The 26,659-nt window shown below is 45.5% G+C and overlaps 1 long non-coding RNA gene across 1 annotated transcript in view; it reads right to left on the reverse strand.

Annotated features, from left to right (window-relative positions):
• Positions 1-11,860: 11,860 nt before the first annotated feature.
• The window catches only part of LOC138750540 (uncharacterized), an 82,436-nt gene continuing 67,637 nt past the window's right edge, over positions 11,861-26,659 (reverse strand). The window contains exon 3 of the long non-coding RNA XR_011349381.1: positions 11,861-12,156. This is a non-coding gene — a long non-coding RNA (uncharacterized lncRNA). The remainder of the gene's footprint in view (positions 12,157-26,659) is intronic.

Consider the following 26,659-nt stretch of genomic DNA (forward strand, 5'->3'; position numbering starts at 1 on the left):
CACAGTGTAAATATGTTCTGTGAGTAATTTACACAGTGTGACCTTATTATGTGCATCCCACAAATTCACCTTATTATGTGAGAGATTCCCAGAGTGTAAACTTGTATTGTGAGTGAGTTTGAAAGTGTGACATTGTTATCGAAGTGATTTCCATAGTGTCAACCTTTCTACTTAGTGAGTATCAGAGTGTAACATTGGTATGGAGTGTGTTCGACAGTGTGACATTGTTATATGTGAGATTCCCACCGTGTAAACTTGTTATGTGGGTGAGTTTCACAGTGTTACCTTGTATTTCGCGACATTCGACATTGAAAATGTTATGTTAGTGAATTCGTCAGCGTGACCTTTTTAGGTGAGTGAGTCCCACACTGTAAACTCACCGATATACCATTTCAAATCTGGCATCTGGCATGAATTCAATTCCACATCCGGTATATTGTCCAGAAGATCATTCTACTCTGGCATCTCGCCGCTGTACCATTACACATCCAGCATCTGTCATGAAGTCCATTCCACATCCAGATTCTCACAGAAGGACCGTTCCACCTCTGGCATCTGGCAGGTGGACCATTCCACATCTGGCATCTGGCAGGCAGACGATTCCACATTTGGGTGTTTGCAGGTGGACAATTCCAACTCCGGGATCTGGCAAGCATACAATTCCACATCTGGCATCTGGCACAAATTATATTGTACATCCAGAGCCTCACATGAGGAACATTCCACCTCCGTCATCTGGCAGATGTACCATTCCACATGCGGAATGTGTCAGAGGAACATTCCACATCAGCATCTTCCAGGTGGACAATTCCACATCCATCATCTGTTAGGCTGAGCAGTCCAATTCCAGCAAATGGCAGGAAGATGATACCAGATTCAGCATCTTACAGGCAGACCATTCCACATCCAGCATCTGGCAGGTAGTCAATTCTAAATGCGGCATCTCGCTGGCAGACCAGTCCACATCTGGCATCTATCAGGCAGACTAGTCAATATTTGGCATCAAGTGGGTGGACAATGCCACATCAGGCATCAGGCAGTCTGACCACTCCACATGCTGCATCTGGGAAAAAAAAAAACATTCTATATCTGGCATCTGGCAGCAAACCATTCCCCATCCTGCAACTGGCAGGTGGTCTATTCCACACCAGCATCAGCCAGGCAGACCATTCCATATCCAGCATATGGCAGAGGACCATTCCACATCCTGAAACTGACAAGTATACCATTTCACATCTGGCATCTGGCACGAATTTCATTCCACATCCGGCATCCGTCCAGAAGATCATTCTACATCCGGCATCTCGCCGCTGTACCATTACACGTCCGGCATCTGGTACAAAGTCCATTCCACATCCGGATTCTCACAGAAGGACCATTCCACCTCCGGCATCTGGCAGGTGGAACATGCCACATCTGCCATCTCGCAGGTGGACAATTATACCTCCGACATCTTGCAGGTGCACAATTCCACATCTAGCATCTGGCACGAATTATATTGTAAATCCACATTCTCACATGAGGACCATCTGGCAGATGTACCATTCCAAATCCGGAATGTGTCAGAGGAACATTCCACATCCAGCATCTTCCAGATGGACAATTCCACATCTGGCATCTGTTAGGCAGAGCAGTCCATGTCCAGCAAATGGCTGGAAGATGATACCAGATTCAGCATCTTACAGGCAAACCATTCCACATCTAGCATCTGGCAGGTAGTCAATTCTAAATCGGGCATCTCACTCGTAGACCAGTCTAAATCTGGCATCTGGCAAGCCAACCACTCCACATTCAGAATCTGGTAGGAGTACCATTCCACATCTGGCATTTGGCAGCAAACAAATCCACATCCGGCGATGGACAGTATAAACTTGTTATGTGAGTCAGTTCCACAGTGTAAACTTGTCATATGAGAGAGTTGCACAGTATAATTTTGTTTACTAAGTGTAACCCATATTCCAAACTATATGTTAGTGTGTCCCACAGAGTAAACTTGTTGTGTGAGTAATTTACACAGTGTGACCTTATTATGTGAGTGATTCCCACCATGTTAACTTGTAATGTGTCTGAGTTTCACTGTAACCTTGTAATTTTGCTAAATTCGATATTGTTTGTTCGTGAGTTCCTCAGTGCAACTTTTTTAGGTGAGTGAGTTCCACAGTGTAACCGTGTTATGTAATTTACACAGTGTGACCTTGTTATGTGAGTGAGTCCCACCGTTTGACCTTGTTATATGAGAGAGTTTGAAAGTGTGACGTTGTTATGGAAGTGAATTCCTCAGTGTCAACCTGTCTAGTTAGTGAGCCTCAGAGTGTAACATTGGTATAGAGTGAGTTTGACTGTGTGACATTGTTATGTGTGAGAGTCCCAACGTGTAAACTTGTTATGTGTCTGAGTTTCACAGTGTTACCTTTTAATTTCGCTAAATTCGATTTTGAAAATGTGATGTTAATGAGTTCCTCAGTGTAATCTTTTTAGGTGAGTAAGTCCCATGGTGTAAACTTGTTATGGGAGTAACTTACACAGTGTGACCGTATTATGTGAGTCCCAAAATTTGACCTTGTTGTGTGAGTGATTCCCACAATGTAAACTGGTTATGTGCCTGAGTTTCACAGTGTAACCATGTAATTTTGCTAAATTCGAAATTGAAAAAGTTATATTAGTGAGTTCCTCAGTGCAACTTTTTTAGGTGAGTGTGTTCCACAGTGTGAGTGAGTCTCACCATTTGACCTTGTAATGTCAGTGAGTTTGAAAGTGTGACATTGTTATGGAAGTGAATTCCACAGTGTCAACCTGTCTAGTTAGTGGGCCTCAGAGTATAACATTGGTATAGAGTGAGTTTGACAGTGTGACATTGTTATGTGTGAGAGTCCCACCGTGTAAACTTGTTATGTGTCTGAGTTTCACAGTGTTACCTTTTAATTTCGCTAAAATCGATTTTGAAAATGTGATGTTAATGAGTTCCTCAGTGTAATCTTTTTAGGTGAGTAAGTCCCATGGTGTAAACTTGTTATGGGAGTAACTTACACAGTGTGACCGTATTATGTGAGTCCCAAAATTTGACCTTGTTGTGTGAGTGATTCCCACCATGTAAACTGGTTATGTGCCTGAGTTTCACAGTGTCACCTTGTAATTTTGCTAAATTCGAAATTGAAAAAGTTATATTAGTGAGTTCCTCAGTGCAACTTTTTTAGGTGAGTGAGTTCCACAGTATAACCTTGTTATGTGAGTGAGTTCCACAGTGTAAACTTGTCATGTGAGAGATTTGCACAGTATAATTTTGGGTACTTGGAGAATCCCATATTGTAAACTTTATGTTAGTGAGTCCCACAGTGTAAATATGTTCTGTGAGTAATTTACACAGTGTGACCTTATTATGTGCATCCCACAAATTCACCTTATTATGTGAGAGATTCCCAGAGTGTAAACTTGTTATGTGAGTGAGTTTGAAAGTGTGACATTGTTATCAAAGTGATTTCCATAGTGTCAACCTTTCTACTTAGTGAGTATCAGAGTGTAACATTGGTATGGAGTGTGTTCGACAGTGTGACATTGTTATATGTGAGATTCCCACCGTGTAAACTTGTTATGTGGGTGAGTTTCACAGTGTTACCTTGTATTTCGCGAAATTCGACATTGAAAATGTTATGTTAGTGAATTTGTCAGCGTGACCTTTTTAGGTGAGTGAGTCCCACACTGTAAACTCACCGCTGTACCATTTCAAATCTGGCATCGGGCATGAATTCAATTCCACATCCGATATATTGTCCAGAAGATCATTCTACTCTGGCATCTCGCCGCTGTACCATTACACATCCAGCATCTGTCATGAAGTCCATTCCACATCCAGATTCTCACAGAAGGACCGTTCCACCTCTGGCATCTGGCAGGTGGACCATTCCACATCTGGCATCTGGCAGGCAGACCATTCCACATTTGGGTGTTTGCAGGTGGACAATTCCAACTCCGGGATCTGGCAAGCATACAATTCCACATCTGGCATCTGGCACAAATTATATTGTACATCCAGAGCCTCACATGAGGAACATTCCACCTCCGTCATCTGGCAGATGTACCATTCCACATGCGGAATGTGTCAGAGGAACATTCCACATCAGCATCTTCCAGGTGGACAATTCCACATCCATCATCTGTTAGGCTGAGCAGTCCAATTCCAGCAAATGGCAGGAAGATGATACCAGATTCAGCATCTTACAGGCAGACCATTCCACATCCAGCATCTGGCAGATAGTCAATTCTAAATGCGGCATCTCGCTGGCAGACCAGTCCACATCTGGCATCTATCAGGCAGACTAGTCAATATTTGGCATCAAGTGGGTGGACAATGCCACATCTGGCATCAGGCAGTCCGACCACTCCACATGCTGCATCTGGGAAAAAAAAACATTCTATATCTGGCATCTGGCAGCAAACCATTCCCCATCCTGCAACTGGCAGGTGGTCTATTCCACACCAGCATCAGCCAGGCAGACCATTCCATATCCAGCATCTGGCAGAGGACCATTCCACATCCTGAAACTGACAAGCATACCATTTCACATCTGGCATCTGGCACGAATTTCATTCCACATCCGGCATCCGTCCAGAAGATCATTCTACATCCGGCATCTCGCTGCAGTACCATTACACGTCCGGCATCTGGTACAAAGTCCATTCCACATCCGGATTCTCACAGAAGGACCATTCCACCTCCGGCATCTGGCAGGTGGAACATTACACATCTGGCGTCTCGCAGGTGGACAATTATACCTCCGACATCTTGAAGGTGCACAATTCCACATCTAGCATCTGGCACGAATTATATTGTAAATCCACATTCTCACATGAGGAGCATCTGGCAGATGTACCATTCCAAATCCGGAATGTGTCAGAGGAACATTCCACATCCAGCATCTTCCAGATGGACAATTCCACATCTGGCATCTGTTAGGCTGAGCAGTCCATGTCCAGCAAATGGCAGGAAGATGATACCAGAATCAGCATCTTACAGGCAAACCATTCCACATCTAGCATCTGGCAGGTAGTCAATTCTAAATCGGGCATCTCACTGGCAGACCAGTCTAAATCTGGCATCTGGCAGGCCAGCCACTCCACATTCAGAATCTGGTAGGAGTACCATTCCACATCTGGCATTTGGCAGCAAACAAATCCACATCCGGCGATGGACAGTATAAACTTGTTATGTGAGTCAGTTCCACAGTGTAAACTTGTCATATGAGAGAGTTGCACAGTATAATTTTGTTTACTTAGTGTAACCCATATTCCAAACTATATGTTAGTGTGTCCCACAGAGTAAACTTGTTGTGTGAGTAATTTACACAGTGTGACCTTATTATGTGAGTGATTCCCACCATGTAAACTTGTAATGTGTCTGAGTTTCACTGTAACCTTGTAATTTTGCTAAATTCGATATTGTTTGTTCGTGAGTTCCTCAGTGCAACTTTTTTAGGTGAGTGAGTTCCACAGTGTAACCGTGTTATGTAATTTACACAGTGTGACCTTGTTATGTGAGTGAGTCCCACCGTTTGACCTTGTTATATGAGAGAGTTTGAAAGTGTGACGTTGTTATGGAAGTGAATTCCACAGTGTCAACCTGTCTAGTTAGTGAGCCTCAGAGTGTAACATTGGTATAGAGTGAGTTTGACTGTGTGACATTGTTATGTGTGAGAGTCCCAATGTGTAAACTTGTTATGTGTCTGAGTTTCACAGTGTTACCTTTTAATTTCGCTAAATTCGATTTTGAAAATGTGATGTTAATGAGTTCCTCAGTGTAATCTTTTTAGGTGAGTAAGTCCCATGGTGTAAACTTGTTATGGGAGTAACTTACACAGTGTGACCGTATTATGTGAGTCCCAAAATTTGACCTTGTTGTGTGAGTGATTCCCACCATGTAAACTGGTTATGTGCCTGAGTTTCACAGTGTAACCATGTAATTTTGCTAAATTCGAAATTGAAAAAGTTATATTAGTGAGTTCCTCAGTGCAACTTTTTTAGGTGAGTGAGTTCCACAGTATAACCTTGTTATGTGAGTGAGTTCCACTTTGTAACCGTGTGATGTAGATGAGTTCCACAGTGTAACCGTGTTATGTGAGTCATTTCCACAGTGTAAACGTCATGTAAGAGAAATGCACAGTATAATTTTGTTTACTTTGTGAAACCCATATTCTAAACTATATGTTAGTGTGTCCCACAGTGTAAACTTGTTATGTAATTTACACAGTGTGACCTTGTAATGTGAGTGAGTCCCACCGTTTGACCTTGTTATATGAGAGAGTTTGAAAGTGTGACGTTGTTATGGAAGTGAATTCCACAGTGTCAACCTGTCTAGTTAGTGAGCCTCAGAGTGTAACATTGGAGAGAGTGAGTTTGACTGTGTGACATTGTTATGTGTGAGATTCCCACAGTGTAAATTTGTTATGTGGGTGAGTTTCACAGTCTAACCTTGTAATTTTGCTAAATTCGATATTGAACATGTTATATTAGTGAGTTCCTCAATGAAACATGTTTAGGTGAGTGTGTTCCACAGTGTAACCGTGTTATTTTGGAGAGTTCCACAGTATAATTTTGGGTAGTTAGGGCATCCCATATTGTAAACTTTATGTTAGTGAGTCCCACAGTGTAAATTTGTTCTGTGAGTAATTTTGACAATGTGACCTTATTATGTGAGTCCCACAAATTGAACTTTTTATGTGAGAAATTCCCACAGAGTAAACTTGTAATGTCAGTGAGTTTGAAAATGTGACATTGTTATGTGTGAGAGTCCCACCATGTAAACTTGTTATGTGTCTGAGTTTCACAGTGTTACCTTTTAATTTCGCTAAATTCGATATTGAAAATGTGATGTTAATGAGTTCCTCAGTGTAACCTTTTTAGGTGAGTGAGTCCCACAATGTAAACTTGTTATGGGAGTCATTTACACAGTGTGACCTTATTATGTGAGTCCCAAAATTTGACCTTGTTGTGTGAGAGATTCCCACCATGTAAACCTGTTATGTATCTGAGTTTCACAGTGTAACCTTGTAATTTTGCTAAATTCGATATTGAAAATGTTATGTTAGTCAGTTCCTCAGTGTAACCTTTTTAGGTGAGTTCCACGGTGTAACCGTTTAAAGTGAGCGAATTACACAGTGTTACCGTGTTATGTGAGTCAGTTCCACAGTGTAAACTTGTCATGTTAGAGAGTTTCACAGTCCAATTTTGTTCACTTAGGGAATCCCATATTGTAAACTTCATGAAAGTGAGTCCCACAGTGTTAACTTGATTTGTGAATCATTTACACAGTGTGACCTTATTGTGAGTGATTCCCACCATGTAAACTTGTTATGTGTCTGAGTTTCACAGTGTAACCCTGTAATTTTACTAAATGCGATATTGAAAAAGTTATGTTCGTGAGTTCCTCAGTGCAACCTTTTTAGGTGAGTGAGTCCCACACTGTAAATTCACCGCTGTACCATTTCACATCCGGCATCTGGAACGAATTCCATTCCACATCCGGTAACTGTCCAGAAGATCATTCTACTCTGGCATCTCGCCGCTGTACCATTACACATCCAGAATCTGTCATGAAGTCCATTCCACATCCGGATTCTCACAGAAGGACGATTCCACCTCCGGCATCTGACAGGTGGACCATTCCACATCTGGCATCTGGCAGGCAGACCATTCCACATTTGGGCTTTTGCAGGTGGACAATTCCACCTCCGGGATCTGGCAAGCATACAATTCCACATCTGGCATCTGGCACGAATTATATTGTACATCCATAGTCTCACATGAGGAACATTCCACCTCCGGCATCTGGTAGATGTACCATTCCACATCCGGAATGTGTCAGAGGAACATTCCATATCCAGCATCTTCCAGGTGGACAATTCCACATCCATCATCTGTTTGGCTCAGCAGTCCAATTCCAGCAAATGGCAGGAAGATGATACCAGATTCAGCATCTTACAGGCAGACCATTCCACATCCAGCATCTGGCAGGTAGTCAATTCTAAATGCGGCATCTCGCTGGCAGACCAGTCCACATCTGGCATCTATCAGGCAGACTAGTCAATATCTGGCATCAAGTGGGTTGACAATGCCACATCTGGCATCTGGCAGGCCGACCACTCCACATCCTGCATCTGGGAAAAAAAAAAATTCTACATCTGGCATCTGGCAGCAAACCATTCCCCATCCTGCAACTGGCAGGTGGTCTATTCCACTCCAGCATCAGCCAGGCAGACCATTCCATATCCAGCATCTGGCAGAGGACCATTCCACATCCTGCAACTGACAAGCATACCATTTCACATTTGTCATCTGGCACGAATTTCATACCAGATCCGGCATCCATCCAGAAGATCATTCTACATCCGGCATCTCGCCGCTGTACCATTACATGTCCGGCATCTGGTACAAAGTCCATTCCACATCCGGATTCTAACAGAAGGACCATTCCACCTCCGGCATCTGGCAGGTGGAACATTCCACATCTGCCGACTCGCAGGTGGACAATTATACCTCCGACATCTTGCAGGTGGACAATTCCACATCTAGCATCTGCCACGAATTATATTGTACATCCACATTCTCACATGAGGACCACCTGATAGATGTACCATTCCAAATCCGGAATGTGGCAGAGGAACATTCCACATCCAGCATCTTCCAGATGGACAATTCCACATCTGGCATCTGTTAGGCAGAGCTGTCCATGTCCAGCAAATGGCAGGAAGATGATACCAGTTTCAGCATCTTACTGGGAGACCATTCCACATCTAGCATCTGGCAGGTAGACAATTTTAAATCCGCATCTCACTGGCAGACCAGTCCAAATCTGGCATCTGGCAGGCCAACCACTCCACATTCAGTATCTGGCAGGAGTACCATTCCACATCTGGCATTTGGCAGCAAACAAATCCACATCCGGCGATTGACAGTATAAATTTGTTACGTGAGTGAGTTCCACAGTGTAACCGTGTTATGTGAGTCAGTTCCACAGTGTAAACTTGTCATATGAGAGAGTTGCACAGTATAATTTTGTTTACTTAGTGTAACCCATATTCCAAACTATATGTTAGTGTGTCCCACAGTGTAAACTTCTGTGAGTAATTTACATAGTGTGACCTTGTCATGTGATTCATTCCCACCATGTAAACTTGTTATGTGTCTGACTTTCACAGTCTAACCTTGTAATTTTGCTAAATTCGACATTGAAAATGTTATGTTAGTGAATTCGTCAGCGTGACCTTTTTAGGTGAGTGAGTCCCACACTGTAAACTCACCGCTGTACACTTTCACATCTGGCATCTGGCACGAATTCCATTCCACATCTGGTATCTGTCCTGAAGATCATTCTACACTGGCATCTCGCCGCTGTACCATTACACATCCAGCATCTGTCAGGAAGTCTATTCCACATCCGGATTCTCACAGAAGGACCATTCCACCTCCGGCATCTGGCAGGTGGACCATTCCACATCTGGCATTTGGCAGGTGTACAATTCCACATCTGGCATCTGGCAGGCAGACCATTCCACATTTGGGCTTTTGCAGGTGGACAATTCCACCTCCGGGATCTGGCAAGCATACAATTCCACATCTGGCATCTGGCACGAATTATATTGTACATCCATAGTCTCACATGAGGAACATTCCACCTCCGGCATCTGGTAGATGTACCATTCCACATGCGGAATGTGTCAGAGGAACATTCCACATACAGCATCTTCCAGGTGGACAATTCCACATCCATCATCTGTTAGGCTGAGCAGTCCAATTCCAGCAAATGGCAGGAAGATGATACCAGATTCAGCATCTTACAGGCAGACCATTCCACATCCAGCATCTAGCAGGTAGTCAATTCTAAATGCGGCATCTCGCTGGCAGACCAGTCTACATCTGGCATCTATCAGGCAGACTAGTCAATATTTGGCATCAAGTGGGTGGACAATGCCACATCTGGCATCAGGCAGTCCAACCACTCCACATGCTGCATCTGGGAAAAAAAAACATTCTATATCTGGCATCTGGCAGCAAACCATTCCCCATCCTGCAACTGGCAGGTGGTCTATTCCACACCAGCATCAGCCAGGCAGACCATTCCATATCCAGCATCTGGCAGAGGACCATTCCACACCCTGAAACTGACAAGCATACCATTTCACATCTGGCATCTGGCACGAATTTCATTCCATATCCGGCATCCGTCTAGAAGATCATTCTACATCCGGCATCTCGCCGCTATACCATTACACGTCCGGCATCTGGTACAAAGTTCATTCCACATCCGGATTCTCACAGAAGGACCATTCCACCTCCGGCATCTGGCAGGTGGAACATTCCACATCTGCCGTCTCGCAGGTGGACAATTATACCTCCGACATCTTGCAGGTGCACAATTCCACATCTAGCATCTGGCACAAATTATATTGTAAATCCACATTCTCACATGAGGACCATCTGGCAGATGTACCATTCCAAATCCGGAATGTGTCAGAGGAACATTCCACATCCAGCATCTTCCAGATGGACAATTCCACATCTGGCATCTGTTAGGCAGAGTTGTCCATGTCCAGCAAATGGCAGGAAGATGATACCAGTTTCAGCATCTTACTGGCAGACCATTCCATATCTAGCATCTGGCAGGTAGTCAATGCTAAATCCGGCATCTCACTGGCAGACCAGTCCAAATCTGGCATCTGGCAGGCCAACCATTCCACATTTAGTATCTGGCAGGAGTACCATTCCACATCTGGCATTTGGCAGCAAACAAATCCACATCTGGCGATTGACAGTATAAATTTGTTATGTGAGTGAGTTCCCCAGTGTAACCGCGTTATGTGAGTCAGTTCCACAGTGTAAACTTGTCATATGAGAGATTTGCACAGTATAATTTTGTTTACGTAGTGTAACCTATATTCCAATCTATATGTTAGTGTGTCCCACAGTGTAAACTTCTGTGAGTAATTTACATAGTGTGACCTTGTCATGTGATTGATTCCCACTATGTAAACTTGTTATGTGTCTGAGTTTCACAGTCTAACCTTGTAATTTTGCTAAATTAGACTTTGAAAAAGTTATGTTAGTGAGTTCCTCAGTGCAACATTTTTAGGTGAGTGTGTTCCACAGTGTAAACTTGTCATGTGAGAGAGTTGCACAGTATAATTTTGGGTACTGAGGGAATCCCATATTGTAAACTTTATGTTAGTGAGTCCCACAATGTAAATTTGTTATGTGAGTGATTTACACAGTGTGACCTTATTATGTGAGTCCCACAAATTCACCTTATTATGTGAGAGATTCCCAGAGTTTAAATTTGTTTTGTGAGTGAGTTTGAAAGTGTGACATTGTTATTGAAGTGATTTCCATAGTGTCAACCTTTCTACTTAGTGAGTCTCAGGGTGTAACATTGGTATGGAGTGCGTTCGACAGTGTGACATTTTATGTGTGAGATTCCCAAGGTGTAAATTTTTTATGTGGGTGAGTTTCACAGTGTAACCTTGTAATTTTGCTAAATTCAGTATTGAAAATGTTATGTTAGTGAGTTCCTCAGTGCAACTTTTTTAGGTGAGTGTGTTCCACAGTGTGAGTGAAATGTTAATGGGAATGTAGGTAGATGGAGACCGATACTGTGACACAGATTTCAGAGTATGGAGTAGGTATAACAGTGATGTACAATAAACAGCGGGAGATACCGCGTTCACAGTGGGGGAGAAGGTTAACGGGGATGGATGGTACATTAAGGGAGATACTGTGGCACCAGGTTCACAGTGGGGAGAAGGTTTAACGTGATGTACGGTAGACTGAGGTAGATACTATGACACAAGGCTCATTGTATTGTTAATTTCTCTTCATTACAACATCTAATTTATATGCTCCATTTTTCTTGTGGCAACTTCCAAACTTTCCATAAAGTTAAATTCTAATCAGATTTAGTTCATTTAAATAGGTCACCATTAAAAGCCCAAATCATTTGGTCTCTAAAGTACGCCTCACAAAATGAAATTCTTTACTTGGGTTTGGTTGCAACAGCTCTTCAGTTTGCTTCATTATTTTTTCAGTCCCTCGTTTTGTGTTTTCTTTTTTGCCTGTGCAGCTTCACCAAATGGGCATCCAACTCTCTCTTCTCAGCTTGACCCAACGTCTCCTCTGTAAAATTAAGCAAACCAAGGAGACCAAAGTTAAAATTTTCATATTTGCATTTTCAAAAACAAAAATGGTGCTGTGACTTGCAGTTTCACATCTTAATCCCACTTGCTAAACTTGCAAGCAACTGCACCTCATCCTACAGCTGGAAAATTGCAAGAGAACTGCTGGGTTAAAGCAAAGATTCCTCCCAGTCACCTCATTAAAGGCCTCCAAGTTAACAACAGATAGCAACCTGAAAGATAAATACAAAGATCTGTATCAGGAATATTAACGGGCTTTTAAAAAAAAATCATTTCCACTATTGAAAGAAAACTCAGGCTTTTGTTGAACAATTCCTGTTGTATTCCTCAAAATGGTTTGAATCTTGATTTCAAGCAGAGTCATTTGGTGAGATTGTTGGTCCAGAACAAACCCTGCCCACACACTCCCTTAAATACCTCCAAAGTCCTGGCTCAGCTCTGCTCCATGCTAAAGCTATCAGAGCTTTTCTGAAGAGATATCAGAATTCAGATGCAGATACGACGAGTCAGAAACACCCTAATACTTCCCTGAACAACACACCTCTCTCTGAAAACCAGCAAGAACCTTCCTGAACTGTAATGTTTTTTTTACCTTTCGAGCACCAAAGCCTGGTGAATTTTACATATGTTAAATTCTGTGCACAGTATAAGAATGGCCTGCAACCAGTGAACTTTGAGGAATGAGAAGTGAGATTGGACTGTGAACCAAAGAACTTTTCTGAACTTACACACACATTACACACACGTGCACTTAGAATTAGAAGGGGGGTAAGTTAAGTAAAGTAATTTAAAGTAGTAAAACAGTCATAAGTTGAAGTGTAATTCCATATTCATATTTAAAGATAATTAAAATCAATGGCGAATCTGTCTGCCTCACAGCAGGAAAAAGGCAATTTTGTGTGATAAGACACTTTTTAATTATATGACAGTAAATAGAGAGAGAGGTTCAAGTTTCAAACTATTACAAACTCCAGTCACCAGAGCTACCTGGATTATACCTCTTCCCACTTTATTTTTTTGCAAGGACACCACATTGTATATTGATATGTTTTTGAAAGAGATTATTGTAGGAGTCGTGGAGGCCACAAACAAACACAAACACTTCACAAAACAGCTCTTATTTAAAATGCAAGAGCTTTGCTGATAGAGAGTCATTCAGGTGCCAAGAGCCTTTGCAAAGACAAAACAAGGAGACTGCTTTGCTAAAGAATTTCAAAAGCAGGTGTAAATGGATTATTGATTTTAAATCAACTGATGAATGGACTCAGAAGTTTGGGTCCAGTGCAGTAATCTGGCTGGTTGCAGTTTGCTGTTCTAAGAAGGTCATGTGCTTTTGCAAGCATAGAGGAGAGACCAAATATGCTTTTTCTAATAGAGAGATGGCAAGCTGAAGACGGTTTGTGAGTTCTCAGTTCAGCCTGTTGAAAAACTTTTAATCCAAACTATAGGAAATGGCTGGCCTGAGTGTTTCACCTGAAATAAGGAAAACAAAAGGAACTCTATGGTGACCTGCAGAAGAGGTGATCATTTGGAAAACCGTGACGGGTTTCATTGACAAGACCCCAAAGTGGCTGATCAGAGGGAATCAGTTTTTGTGTGTCCAATGAGCAAGAAATCCCTCTCTGAAACCAACAAGAGCCTTCCTGGAGGGGTAACCATTCACTTTTAAGCACCAGAGTTTGGTGCAAATTCATAAATGTTGAATTCTTTGCACAGTATAAGAATTGATAGACACCAGTGAACATGGAGTTGTGTCAAAGAACTTTATGCACATTAAATACACCTGCACTGAGAATTAGAACGGGGCAATGTAAGGCTGTTAAGTTAATAGTGATAAGTTAAAGTTTGATCCTGTTTTTTTGTTTAAAGAAAATTAAAAATGACATTTGTTTAAGTATCTTTTGTCTTGGTGATTTTCTATTGCTGCGAGGTTTTGGGTCCTCTGGGCTTGTAAAAGTCCCAAGGAGGTTTTCTACTCCAGAACACCCAAAATGTCTTATTTCTTCAATAAATGCAGATTCCCCCATAAAGCCTGCACCCATATCTCCAATTTTCTTTCTGCCCTTACCCCACCTCCTCTCCGGCAGAACAAGGACAGAATCCTCAGATTTCTCGCTTACCACCCATCAGCTGCCACATCTGACACATTATCCTTGAACACTTCCAACTTCAGCACCATTCTCTAACCTGCTACATCTAACCCACTCCACTCAGATCCTCTTTTCACAGGGGCACGTCTTTCTGTGACTCCCTCAAGAGCACTTCCCTCTCCCTTGACAGCACTTCCCTCTCCACCCACCACCACCTGACGCACTCCCCTTTGGAATTGCAGAAATTTCCAAACTTGTCCCTCCATTTCCTGCCACCTCCATCCAAGGCCACAATCAGACCTTCCAGGTGAGGCACTGTTTCACATGCACCCCATCCAACCTAATCTACTACATTTGGTCGACTCAGTTGACCTCGATATCACCAAGACCAAATACAGACTGGGTAGCCATTTTGCTAAACACCTGTGCTCTGTGGATCTAACCTTGAGCTTCCTGTGGCCTACCATATCATTTCTCAAACCCTTCCAGCAACATGACTGTTGGCCCCATCCTTTGCCAGGCTGAAGGCACACAAACTTAAAGAAAACATATTATATTCCTCCTGGGCAGCCTTAAACTCTATAGCATGAATACGAATGTTTCTAATTTTAACCAATCACTCACCTCTGTCTGATTTCAGTTTCCATCTCTTGATCTACTGCCCATTTGAATAAAATTACTCCTTTAAGGTAGAAGAGTTGACAGTGGTGTTTTCCCCATGTCGCTTGCCATTGAACAACTGGCAAAATTAAGTTGCGCTTGTTGCAAAATGAATGGTGTTATTGTTCAAAATCTCCCTGAGATTGAAAGTATTCTTGGACTGAATAGACATCTGGGCCAAATGGCTATTTAAGGACATTCTGTACCTGATTGTACGCCCTGAAGTACAATGAGTAATTCTCTCCACTAAAGATTGTTACATCTATACAGAACATGTATTAATACACAAAACAATCACACCTCCTTATTGGTCAGGAAGTGCCTAAACCACACAAGGAGACTGAGGAGGTCAAGGCCAACGGCTCTCATCCTGAGATTTTACAGGAGCGCAGTTGAGTCTCCTGTCTGGCTGCATCATTGGATGGTCTAGTAGCTGTAAAGCATCAGACAGGAATGATGCAAAGAGTTGTGAGGATCACTGGGGTCTCCCTTTCTTCTGTAGATGACATTTACTGGGAGTGTTGTTTAAATAGGGCTCAAGGAATTGTAAAAAGACCATTTCCATCCAGTGCACAGCATCTTTAACCACGTCCATCATCAAAATCAGGACTGCCAGGCTGGGGAATAGCTTCTTCCCACAGGCTGTGAGATGGAAGAAAAGTATCCTGTAAGTGGGATAATCATCCCAAATATTTATATATGTAGCGGCTACTTCGATAGGGCTACTAAAGCAACACACCCACACACACACACCAGGTTAGTCAACACAAGACTGCTTTATTCAGACTTTACAGGCTTCTTTGATTTAGTGTGTCCTGGGCTCCATGGGACATCATTATGAGTTTGCTTCTGAACCACAGGACCGCAGATTTAAATGAAGCCGTGTGAGTGTCCCGTGCCATCCGGCAGGAGAATCCACAGATCAACGTGCCGTTCCTCGCCACGAAGCACCACGCGTGGACAGTCAATTAAATGGATGAGTTCCCAACTGTCTGTCTTATATTTTCACTCGCGTGCCAAAGAACCTTACCCGCTCGGCCCACTACACAGCTGCTAAACCACCCAGTTCCCCCCCAGTACCTTCACAGAAACTAAAACATCAGCTGCATGCACCTGAGGTGGACCCCCTCGCCGTCTGGGCTGGGGGCACTGAAATAGGTGAAGCAGGCTTCACATGGGCAGGCTTGAGTCTACACTAAACAGCTGTGAATGTCCCCTTATGTCCAAAGTATACACAAGCCCATCCTTCTTCACCACATGGAAAGGGCCCTCATACGTTAATTGTAATGGCGCTCCTGGGACCTGTCCGCGCACAAAAACAAAATCAGCGTCCAGGAATGGTGGGGCACATTCTGTTTAGGTGATCCATGCCAGTGGGTAGGAAAAAGTTTGCTGATCATGACTCCATGTCAAAGCTGTGAAGGAAATTCAGGTCAGAGTTGGTTGTGAAATGAATGTCCCATGAAACTGTAAGAACTGTACCATCAACCATCTCTGTGGACAATGCGGACATATCTTCCTTTGAAGAGATGTGCACTCCGAATAGAATCCATGGCAACTCATCGACCTAATTGGGACTGGTGAGTCAGGCCTTAAGTGCGGACTTCAGTTGCCAGTAGAAACGTGCTCAATGATCTGAAGTAATGTGTGTCGGAAAACCAAATCTAGCCATCCGATCGACAGTGAATGCTCTTGCCCTTGTCTCAGTGTCACTGGATGGCAACGGGACAGCCTCTGACCAGCGTGTGAAACGTTCTATGACTGTTAGAATGTATTTCAAAATTTGAGATAATGGCAATGATCCAAGCAGGTCCACATGCACGTGTTCCAACCGCCTGTGTACCACCGGGAAATGTTGAAGAGGTGCCTTATTGTGCCGCTGAATTTTGGCAGTCTGGCAGGAGGTACCTGTGCAGACCCATTATGCAACACCCTTTTTTAGTCCATGCCATACATATTTATTTGACATGAGCTTGACAGATGTTCTGATGGACGGATGAGACAAGGTGTGTATCTGGTCAAAAATGTGTTGCCTCCAAGATGCCGGAATCACTGGTCTAATGTAGCCCAAAGACATGTCACAAAGTAAGGTTGGCCGCCCAGTTGTGATGCCACCTGCAGTATGTCCAAGTTAGTCATGGTCGTACTATATGGCTGACCATCGGGGTCCATTGCCTGGACACTTGCTAATTCAGGAATATCAGTCTCATCCTGAATATGATATACAGTCGGTCTGGACAGAATATTCATGACGCCATTGTTTTTACCAGATGTTTTCCAAGTAGATTTAAGGGAATTCTAAATCTCTGCCCTAAGTGCCAATAAGCTGCTGGCAGGTTTGAACAGCATTCTTCAACCCAAGTGGCATCCTAAGAAATTCAAAAAGCCCAGAAGGGGTAATAATTGCCATTTAAGGAATTTCATACTTATGGGCTAGGATAAATGGGGAACAGTGGGGAACAGATGGGGCAAAGTGGGGAACATTGTGAAGAATGGGCAACAGGGTGGAACAGATGTGGTACACCTGTTCCCCACTATTCCCCAGCTGTTCCCCACCAGTTCCCCACTATTCACCACCGTTCCCCATGATTCCCCACTCTTCCCCTCATTTCCCAATCTGTTCCCCACTGTTCTCCATTGTTCCTCAGCGATCCCCACTTTTCCTCATCTCTTCCTTTCATTCCTCAATTTTCACCTCTGTTGCCCACTATACACCACTTTTCCCCTCTGTTCCCCACTGTTCCCTCACTGTTCCCCACCGTTCCTAAAAGAAGTCTGTAAAGTCTGAATAAAGCAGTCTTGTGTTGACTAACTTGGTGTGTGTGTGTTTGTGTGTGTATTACTTTAGTAGCTCTACCGAAGTCACCGCTACGATTGGGGACCCCAAATGCAAGATTCAGGGAAGCTTGAATCTCCAGTTACCATGGACACAAGGACGGCAGCAGCTGTTGCCATCACGGCTGCAGTTAATGTGGTGGAACTTCATTTGCCTCCTTTCTGGACACATCAACCTCGGGTATGGCTTAATCAGGCTGAAACCCAGATTTGTCTTGTGGCATAATGGCAGAGGACATGAAATTCTGCCATGTAATAGGTGCATCGGACACTGCTGCAGCGTCTCAAGTAATAGAATATGTTGCCAATCCCCTGGCAGAAAACCAGTAAACCAGGTTCCGCCAATTTTTCCTGGACTCGCTGGAATTGACTAGACATGAGCACGACTTTTAAATATGGAGGACCTAGGTAACAGGAATCTATCCGATTTAATGAATGAGATGCTCGCATTAGCAGATGGTTATTCTCATTGTTTACTTTTTGAGACTCTATTCCTGTCCAAACTCCCATGTCGTGTCACAATACCAATCATTAACATGGATTTCCACCATCCCCATGACGTAGCACAGGAGGCTGACAGGCTGGATCACACTCCAACGCTAGAGTCTGCTCACGTACAGACTGTTTTCACAGCAGATCCATATCCCGTGTCCTATGAGCCAACTATATCTTCAGTTCAGTTAAAGAAGGATGAACGTGTTGACAGGCGGTGAGAATGGTGTTTTTACCATGGCTGTTGGTGGAAAAAATGCCCATAAATGTGTCCCGACATGTACATATTACAGAAAAAAGGCAGGAAACGATAAGGCCGTCTACCATTTATGGCCATGCCAGCTGGCACAAGCACGTCCCATTGTATCTTCCAAGACTGCGCTGGTAAGCACATGTTTCTTGTAGACACGAGTGCTGAGGTTCGTTTGCTCCCACCCACCTATTTTGAAATAAAACCCACATAAACAACACCACCTGACTCTTCAAACACAAATGGGATGAAAATTCTCTGCTTTGGCACAGGATAGGCCACGATTGGGATAGGAGGTGTGACCTTCCATTGGAATTGCCTATTGGCTTCCATTGCACAGCCTATTTTGGGTGCAGATTTTTTAAGGTCCCATGACTTGCCAGTAGATGTGAAGTGGAGGAAATTGGTTCCTGCTACCACTTTTCAAACATACCCTCTGGGATGCAGCAAAGGGAGAGTTTCCCACCTCGGGGTGCATACCTTGAACAAATGTGCACATGCTGCTCTGCTCAACGAATTTCCCTGTACTCTCTCACCTAATTTCAATATCTCCTAAACAGCCCAGGGTGTGTCCCATTACATAGACACTTCAGGCCCACCAAATGACGTCAGGGTTCGTCATCTTCCACCTGATAAACTGCGCAGGCAAGGGCAGAGTGAACTGCAATTGAGGAATTAGGTATCATTCAGCACTCCAACAGTCCTTGGGCATCACTGTTAAACATGGTACCCAAGAAAACAGGTGGATGGAGACCCTGCAGTGATTACCGTAGGATCAATAACTACAGCCGACAGATACCCTATACCTCATATGCAAGATGTCGCTGCCCATCTGCACAATTTCTGTGCTTTCTCCAAGGTAGATCTTGTCATGAGATCAAGTGTGGGGAAAAGTAGGGAATGGTGTGGAACCGTGGTGATCACTGCAGTAAAATGGAGAACACGGGAATATTGGGGAGCAGGGTGGAACAATGAGGAAAGGGGAACAGATGGGAAAGAGTGGGGAACACTGCAGAACAGAGGGGAACAAAAGGGAGCAGGGGAACAGATGGGGAACTGATGGGAATCAGTGGGGAACTGTGGGTAATAGGTGGGATACTGCTAGAAAACAGTTGGGATTGGTGGAGAACAGTGGGGAAAGTTGGGGAAGAGGTGAAGAACAATGGGCTACAGTGCAGAACTGTGGGAAACAGATGTGAAACAGTAGAGAACTGTTCGGGAACAGCTGGAGAACAGAGGGGAACTGATGGGGAACAGTGGGGAACCATGGGGAAACAGGTGGGAAACTGGTAGGAAACAGTTGGGATTGGTGGAGAAGAGTAGGGAACATTTGGGAACAGGTGAAGAACAGTGGGGGAGAGTGATGAACTGTGGAGTAAAGAGGTGGAACAGTAGGGTACAGTGGAAAAATTGGTGAACAGCTGGAAAACAGAGGCGAACTGTGGGGAGCAGGGGAACAGTGTGGAAGAGATGGTGAATGGTGGAGAATGGGGGAAAAGTGGGGAATTGGTGGGAGACAGTTGAGGAACAGTGGTGAACAGGTGTGGAATAGCTGGGGAACAGTGGGAACAGGTTTGGAACAGTAGGAAAACGGTGGGGAACAGTGGGGAAAAGATGAGGGACAGTGGGAAACAGTTTAGAACAGATGGGGAACTGATGTGGAACATTAGTGAACAGTGGATAAATGTGGGGAACTATGGGGAACATGCGTCGAACAGCTGTGGAACTGTGAGCAACTCTGGGAAACATTGGTGAAAACTGGGGAACTGTTGAGGACAGTGGGGAGCAGTGGGGAACAGATGGTGAACATTGGAGAACTGCGGGAAACAGTGTGGAAATTTAGGTCACAGATGGGAAAAAGAGGAGCATCTGATGGGCAACAATGGGAAACATGGGGTGCAGTGGGTAACAGTTGGGATCTGTGGGGAACAGTCGGGAACAGTGAGGAACAATAGGGGAAAGTGGGAGAAATGGGGAACAGTTGGGAACAGAGGGGAAAAGTAAAGCACAGAGGGGAACAGTGGTGAACAGAGTGGAAGAGTAGGGAACAGTTTAGAATAGATGGAGAGAAGTGGGGAACAGTGAGGAACTGCGGGAGATAGTGGGAAAGAGGGGAAGAATGAGTAACAGTTGGGTATACAGGGTAATGGGGAGAGCAGTGGGGAACAGAATGCGAACATTGGAGAATGTGGGGAACAGTGGTCAAAAGTGTGTGTCAGATGGAGAACTGTGAAGAACAGTGGGAAACACGGGGCACAATTAGGGAACAGTGGTGTATAGTGGGCAACAGTGGGAAAATTGAGGTACAGAAGGAAGAGATGGGGAAAAGTAGGGATCACTGAGGAACAGTGGAGAACAGTGGAACAGAGACAAATAGGGGGGAGCAATGGGGAACAGATATTGAATTGTGGAGAATGTGGGAACAGTGGGGAACAGATTGGGAAATGAGGGGAAAAGTGGGGAACCATGTGGAACAGTGGTGAAAAGTGGGGAAGTGGTGGGAAACAGCTGGATAACAGTGGGGAACAGATGGGGAACTGATGGGGAACAGTGGGGAACCATGGGAACTGGTGGGAAACTGAGGGGTCAAAGGGAAGAATGAGTAACAGTGGGTAATAGATAGCGAACTGTGGAGAACGGGAGAACAGTGGAGAAAAGTGGGTAACTGATGGGTAATGAGGGGAACAGTGTGAAAATTGGGGAATAGGAGGAACAGTGGGGAACAGATGGGGGACTGATGGGGAATATAGGGGAATAGTGGGGAACAGTCAGTAATGGTGGTGAACAGATGTGGAACAGAGACAAAAATGGGAAACAGTGGGGAAAAGTGAGGAACTAAAGGGAACAGTTGGGATCAGTAGGGAACAGGTGGGGAACCAAAGGGAGCAGGGGGAACAGATTGGAAAAAGTGGGGAATCGTGTGGAAAATTACAGAACAGAGTGGAGCCAAAGGAGCAGGGGGAACAGATTGGAAAAAGTTGGGAACAGTGGGGAACACTGCAGAACAGAGGGGAACCAAACGGAGCAGGGGGAACGGAATGCAAAAAGATGATAACTGTGGAGAACACGGCAGGACAGAGGGGAACCAAAGGGAACAAGGAGAACAGGTTGGAAAAAGTGTGGTGCCATGGGTAACACTTCAATGCAGAGGGGAACCATAGGGATCCGGGGATACAGGATGGAAAAAATTTGGAGAATCGTGGGGAACACTGTAGAATAGAGCGGAACCAAAGGGAGCAGGGGGAACGGATTGAAAAAAGTGGGGAAGCGTCGGGAACACTGCAGAACAGAGGATAACCAAAGGGAGCAGGGGGAACGGATTGGAAAAAGTGGGGAACCGATTGGAAAAAGAAGGGAACCGTGTGGAAAAATACAGAAAGGTGGAGAACCAAAGGGAGCAGGGGGAACGAATTGGAAATGGTGGAGAACTGTGGGGAACACTGCAGAACAGAGGGGAACCAAAGGAGCAGAGGGAACGGATTGGAAAATGTGGGGAACAGTGTGGAAAAATGCAGAACAGAGGGCAACCAGAGGTAGCAGGGGAAACAGATTGGAAAAAGTGGGGAACCGTGAGGAACACTGCAGAACAGAGGGGCACCAAAGGGAGCAGAGGGAACGCATTGGAAAACTGGGGAACCGTGGGGTACACTGCACGACAGAGGGGAACCAAAGGAAGCAGGGGAAACGGATTGTAAAAAGTTTGGCCGATGGGGAACACTGTAGGACAAAGGGGAATCAAAGGGAGCAGGGGGAACTGATTGGAAAAAGTGGGGAACTGTGGGGAACTCTGCAGAACAGAGGACAAACAAACGGAGCAGGGGGAATGGATTGAAAAAAGTTGGTAAGCGTGGAGGACACTGCAGAACAGAGAGGAACCAAAGGGAGCAGGGCGAACAGATTGTAAAAAAGTGGGGAACCGTGGGGAATGCTGCAGAACAGTATGAAAACAAAGCAAGCCGCGGGAATGGTTTGGAAAATGTGGAGAACCGTGGGGAAAACTGCAGAACAGAGTGGAGACAAAGGAGCAGGGGGAACAGATTGGAAAAAGTAGGGAACTGTGGGGAACACTGCAGAACAGAGCAGAACCAAAGGGAGCAGGGGCAACGGATTGCAAAAAGTTGGGAACCGTGGAGAACACGGAAGGACAGAGGGGAACCAAAGGGAACAAGGGGAACAGGTTGGAAAAAGTGGTGTCCCATGGGTAACACTGCAAGGCAGAGGGGAACCATAGGGAGCAGGGGTTACAGGATGGAAAAAAATGTGGAGTATCGTGGGGAACACTGTAGAAGAGAGGGGAACCAAAGGGAGCAGGGGGAACGGATTGGAAAAAGTGGGGAAGCGTCGGGAACACTTCAGAACAGAGGAGAACCAAAGGGAGCAGGGGGAACAGATTGGAAAAAGTGGGGAACCGATTGGAAAAAGTAGGGAACCGTGTGGAAAAATACAGAAAGGTGGGGAACCAAAGGGAGCAGGGGGAACGAATTGGAAATGGTGGAGAACTGTGGGGAACACTGCAGAACAGAGGGGAACCAAAGGGAGCAGAGGGAACGGATTGGAAAATGTGGGGAACCGTGGAAAGATCTGCAGAACAGAGGTGAACCAAAGGAAGCAGGGGGAACGGATTGGAAAAAAGTGGGGAACAGTGTGGAAAAATGCAGAACAGAGGGCAACCAGAGGTAGCAGGGGAAACTGACTGGAAAAAGTGGGGAACCGTGGGGAACACTGCAGAACATAGGGGCACCAAAGGGAGCAGAGGGAATGCATTGGAAAACTGGGGAACCGTGGGGAACATTGCACGACAGAGGGGAACCAAAGGGAGCAGGGGGAACAGATTGGAATAAGTGGGGAACCGTGTGGAAAAATGCAGAACAGTGGGGAAACAAACAGAGCAGGGGGAATGGATTGCAAAAATTTGGGACGCGTGGAGGACACTGCAGAACAGAGGGGAACCAAAGGGAGCAGGGCGAATAGATTGTAAAATACTGGGGAACCGTGGGGAACGCTGCAGAACAGTATGAAACAAAAGCGAGCCGAGGGAATGGTTTGGAAAATGTGGGGAACCGTGGGGAAAACTGCAGAACAGAGTGGAGCCAAAGGAGCAGGGGGAACAGATTGGAAAAAGTGGGGAACTGTGGGGAACACTGCAGAACAGAGCAGAACCAAAGTGAGCAGGGGGAACAGATTGGAAAAAGTGGGGAACCGATTGGAAAAAGTAGGGAACCGTGTGGAAAAATGCAGAAAGGTGGGGAACCAAAGGGAGCAGGGGGAAAGAATTGGAAAAGGTGGAGAACTGTGGGGAACACTGCAGAAAAGAGGGGAACCAAAGGGAGCAGAGGGAACGGATTGGAAAAGTGGGGAACCGTGGGGAACACTGCACGACAGAGGGTAACCAAAGGGATCAGGGGGAACAGATAGGAAAAAATTGGCGAACTGTGAAAACACTGCATGACAGAGGGGAACCAAAGGGAGCAGGAGGTAAAGGTTGGAAAAAGTGGGGAACCGTGGAGGACACTGCAGGACAGAGGGGAACCAAAGGGAGCAGGGCGAACAGATTGTAAAAAAGTGGGGAACTGTGGGGAACACTGCAGAACAGTATGAAACCAAAGCGAGCAGGGGGAACAGTTTGGAAAATGTGGGGAAACGTGGGGATCACTACAGAACAGAGGGGAACCAAAGGGAGCAGGGGAACACATTGGAAAAAGTGGGCAACCGTGGGGAACACTGCAGAACAGTGAGGAACCAAAGGGAGCAGGGGGAACAGATTGGAAAAAGTGGGGAACCGTGTGGAAAAATGCAGAACAGTGGGGAAACAAAGGGTGCAGGAGGAACAGATTTGAAAAAGTGGGGTACCGTGTGCAAAAATGCACAACAGTGGGGAACCAAAGGGAGCAGGGGGTACAGGAAGGAAAAGAATGTGGAGAATCGTGGGGAACACTGCAGAATTGAGGGGAACCAAAGGGAGCAGGGGGAATGGATTGGAAAAAGTGTGGAAGCGTCGGGAACACTGCAGAACAGAGGCGAACCAAAGGGAACAGGGGGAACGGATTGGAATAAGTGGGGAACAATGGGGGACACTGCAGGGCAGAGGGGAACCATAGGGACCAGGGGGTACAGGTTGGAAACATGTGGAGAACCGTGAGGAAAACTGCAGAACAGTGAGGAACCAAAGGGAGCAGGGGGAACAGTTTTGAAAAAGTGGGGAACCGTGTGCAAAAATGCAGAACAGTGGGGAACCAAAGGGTGCAGGGGGAACAGATTGGAAAAAGTGGGGAACCGTGAGGAACACTGCAGAACAGAGGTGAACCAAAGGGAGCAGGGGGTACAGTTCGGAAAAGTGGTGAACCGTGGGGAACAATGCAGAACAGAGGGGAACCAAAGGGAGCAGGGGGAACAGATTGGAAAAAGTGGGGAATCGTGGGGAGTTCGGCAGAACAGAGGTGAACCAAAGGAAGCAGGGGGATCGGATTGGAAAAAGTGGGGAACAGTGTAGAAAAATGCAGAACAGAGGGGACCCGGAGGTAGCAGGGGAAACAGATTGGAAAAAGTGGGGAACCGTGGGGAACACTGCAGAACAGAGGGGCACCAAAGGGAGCAGTGGTAATGCATTGGAAAAAGTGGGGAAACGTGGGGAACACTGCACGACAGAGGGGAACCAAAGGAAACAGGGGGAACGGATTGTAAAATGTTGCGCCAATGGGGAACACTGTAGGAGAGAGGGGAACCAAAGGAAGCAGGGGGAACGGATTGTAAAATGTTGCGCCAATGGGGAACTCTATAGTACAGAGGGGAATCAAAGGGAGCAGGGGGAACAGATTGGAAAAAGTGGGGAATCGTGGGGAGTTCTGCAGAACAGAGGTGAACCAAAGGAAGCAGGGGGATCGGATTGGAAAAAGTGGGGAACAGTGTAGAAAAATGCAGAACAGAGGGGCACCAAAGGGAGCAGTGGGAATGCATTGGAAAAAGTGGGGAAACGTGGGGAACACTGCACGACAGAGGGGAACCAAAGGAAACAGGGGGAACGGATTGTAAAATGTTGCGCCAATGGGGAACACTGTAGTACAGAGGGGAATCAAAGGGAGCAGGGGGAACTGATTGGAAAAAGTGGGGAACAGTGGGGAACACTGCAGAACAGAGGGCAAACAATGGAACAGGGGGAATGGATTGCAAAAAGTTTGGAACTGTGGAGGACAATGCAGAACAGGGGAAGCCAAAGGGAGCAGGGCAAACAGTTTGTAAAAAAGTGGGGAACCGTGGGGAACGCTGCAGAACAGTATGAAACCAAAGCGAACCGGGGGAATGGTTTGGAAAATGTGGGGAACCGTGGGGAAACCTGCAGAACAGAGTTGAGACAAATGAGCAGGGGGAACAGATTGGAAAAAGTGGGGAACCGTGGGGAACACTGCAGAACAGAGGGGAACCAAACGGAGCAGGGGCAACGGATTGCAAAAAGTTGGGAACCGTGGAGAACACGGAAGGAGAGAGGGGAACCAAAGGGAACAAGGGGAACAGGTTGGAAAAAGTGGTGTCCCATGGGTAACACTGCAAGGCAGAGGCGAACCATAGGGAGCAGGGGGTACAGTATGTAAAAAAATGTGGAGAATCGTGGGGAACACTGTAGAATAGAGGGGAACCAAAGGGAGCAGGGGGAACGGATTGGAAAAAGTGGGGAAGCGTCGGGAACACTGCAGAACAGAGGAGAACCAAAGGGAGCAGGGGGAACAGATTGGAAAAAGTGGGGAACCGATTGGAAAAAGTAGGGAACCATGTGGAAAAATGCAGAAAGGTGGGGACTAAAGGGAGCAGGGGGAACGAATTGGAAAAGGTGGAGAACTGTGGGGAACACTGCAGAACAGAGGGGAACCAAAGGGAGCAGAGGGAACGGATTGGAAAAAGTGGGGAACCGTGGGGCACACTGCATGATAGAGGGGAACCAAAGGGATCAGGGGGAACAGATAGGAAAAAATTGGGGAACTGTGAAAACACTGCATGACAGAGGGGAACCAAAGGGAACAGGAGGGACAGGTTGGAAAAAGTGGGGAACCGTGGAGGACACTGCAGGACAGAGGGGAACCAAAGGGAGCAGGGCGAACAGATTGTAAAAAAAGTGGGGAACCGTGGGGAACACTGCAGAAGAGTATGAAACCAAAGCGAGCCGG

This window comes from Narcine bancroftii, unplaced genomic scaffold (genome assembly GCF_036971445.1).
Source record: "Narcine bancroftii isolate sNarBan1 unplaced genomic scaffold, sNarBan1.hap1 Scaffold_165, whole genome shotgun sequence".
Classification (NCBI taxonomy): Eukaryota; Metazoa; Chordata; class Chondrichthyes; order Torpediniformes; family Narcinidae; genus Narcine; species Narcine bancroftii.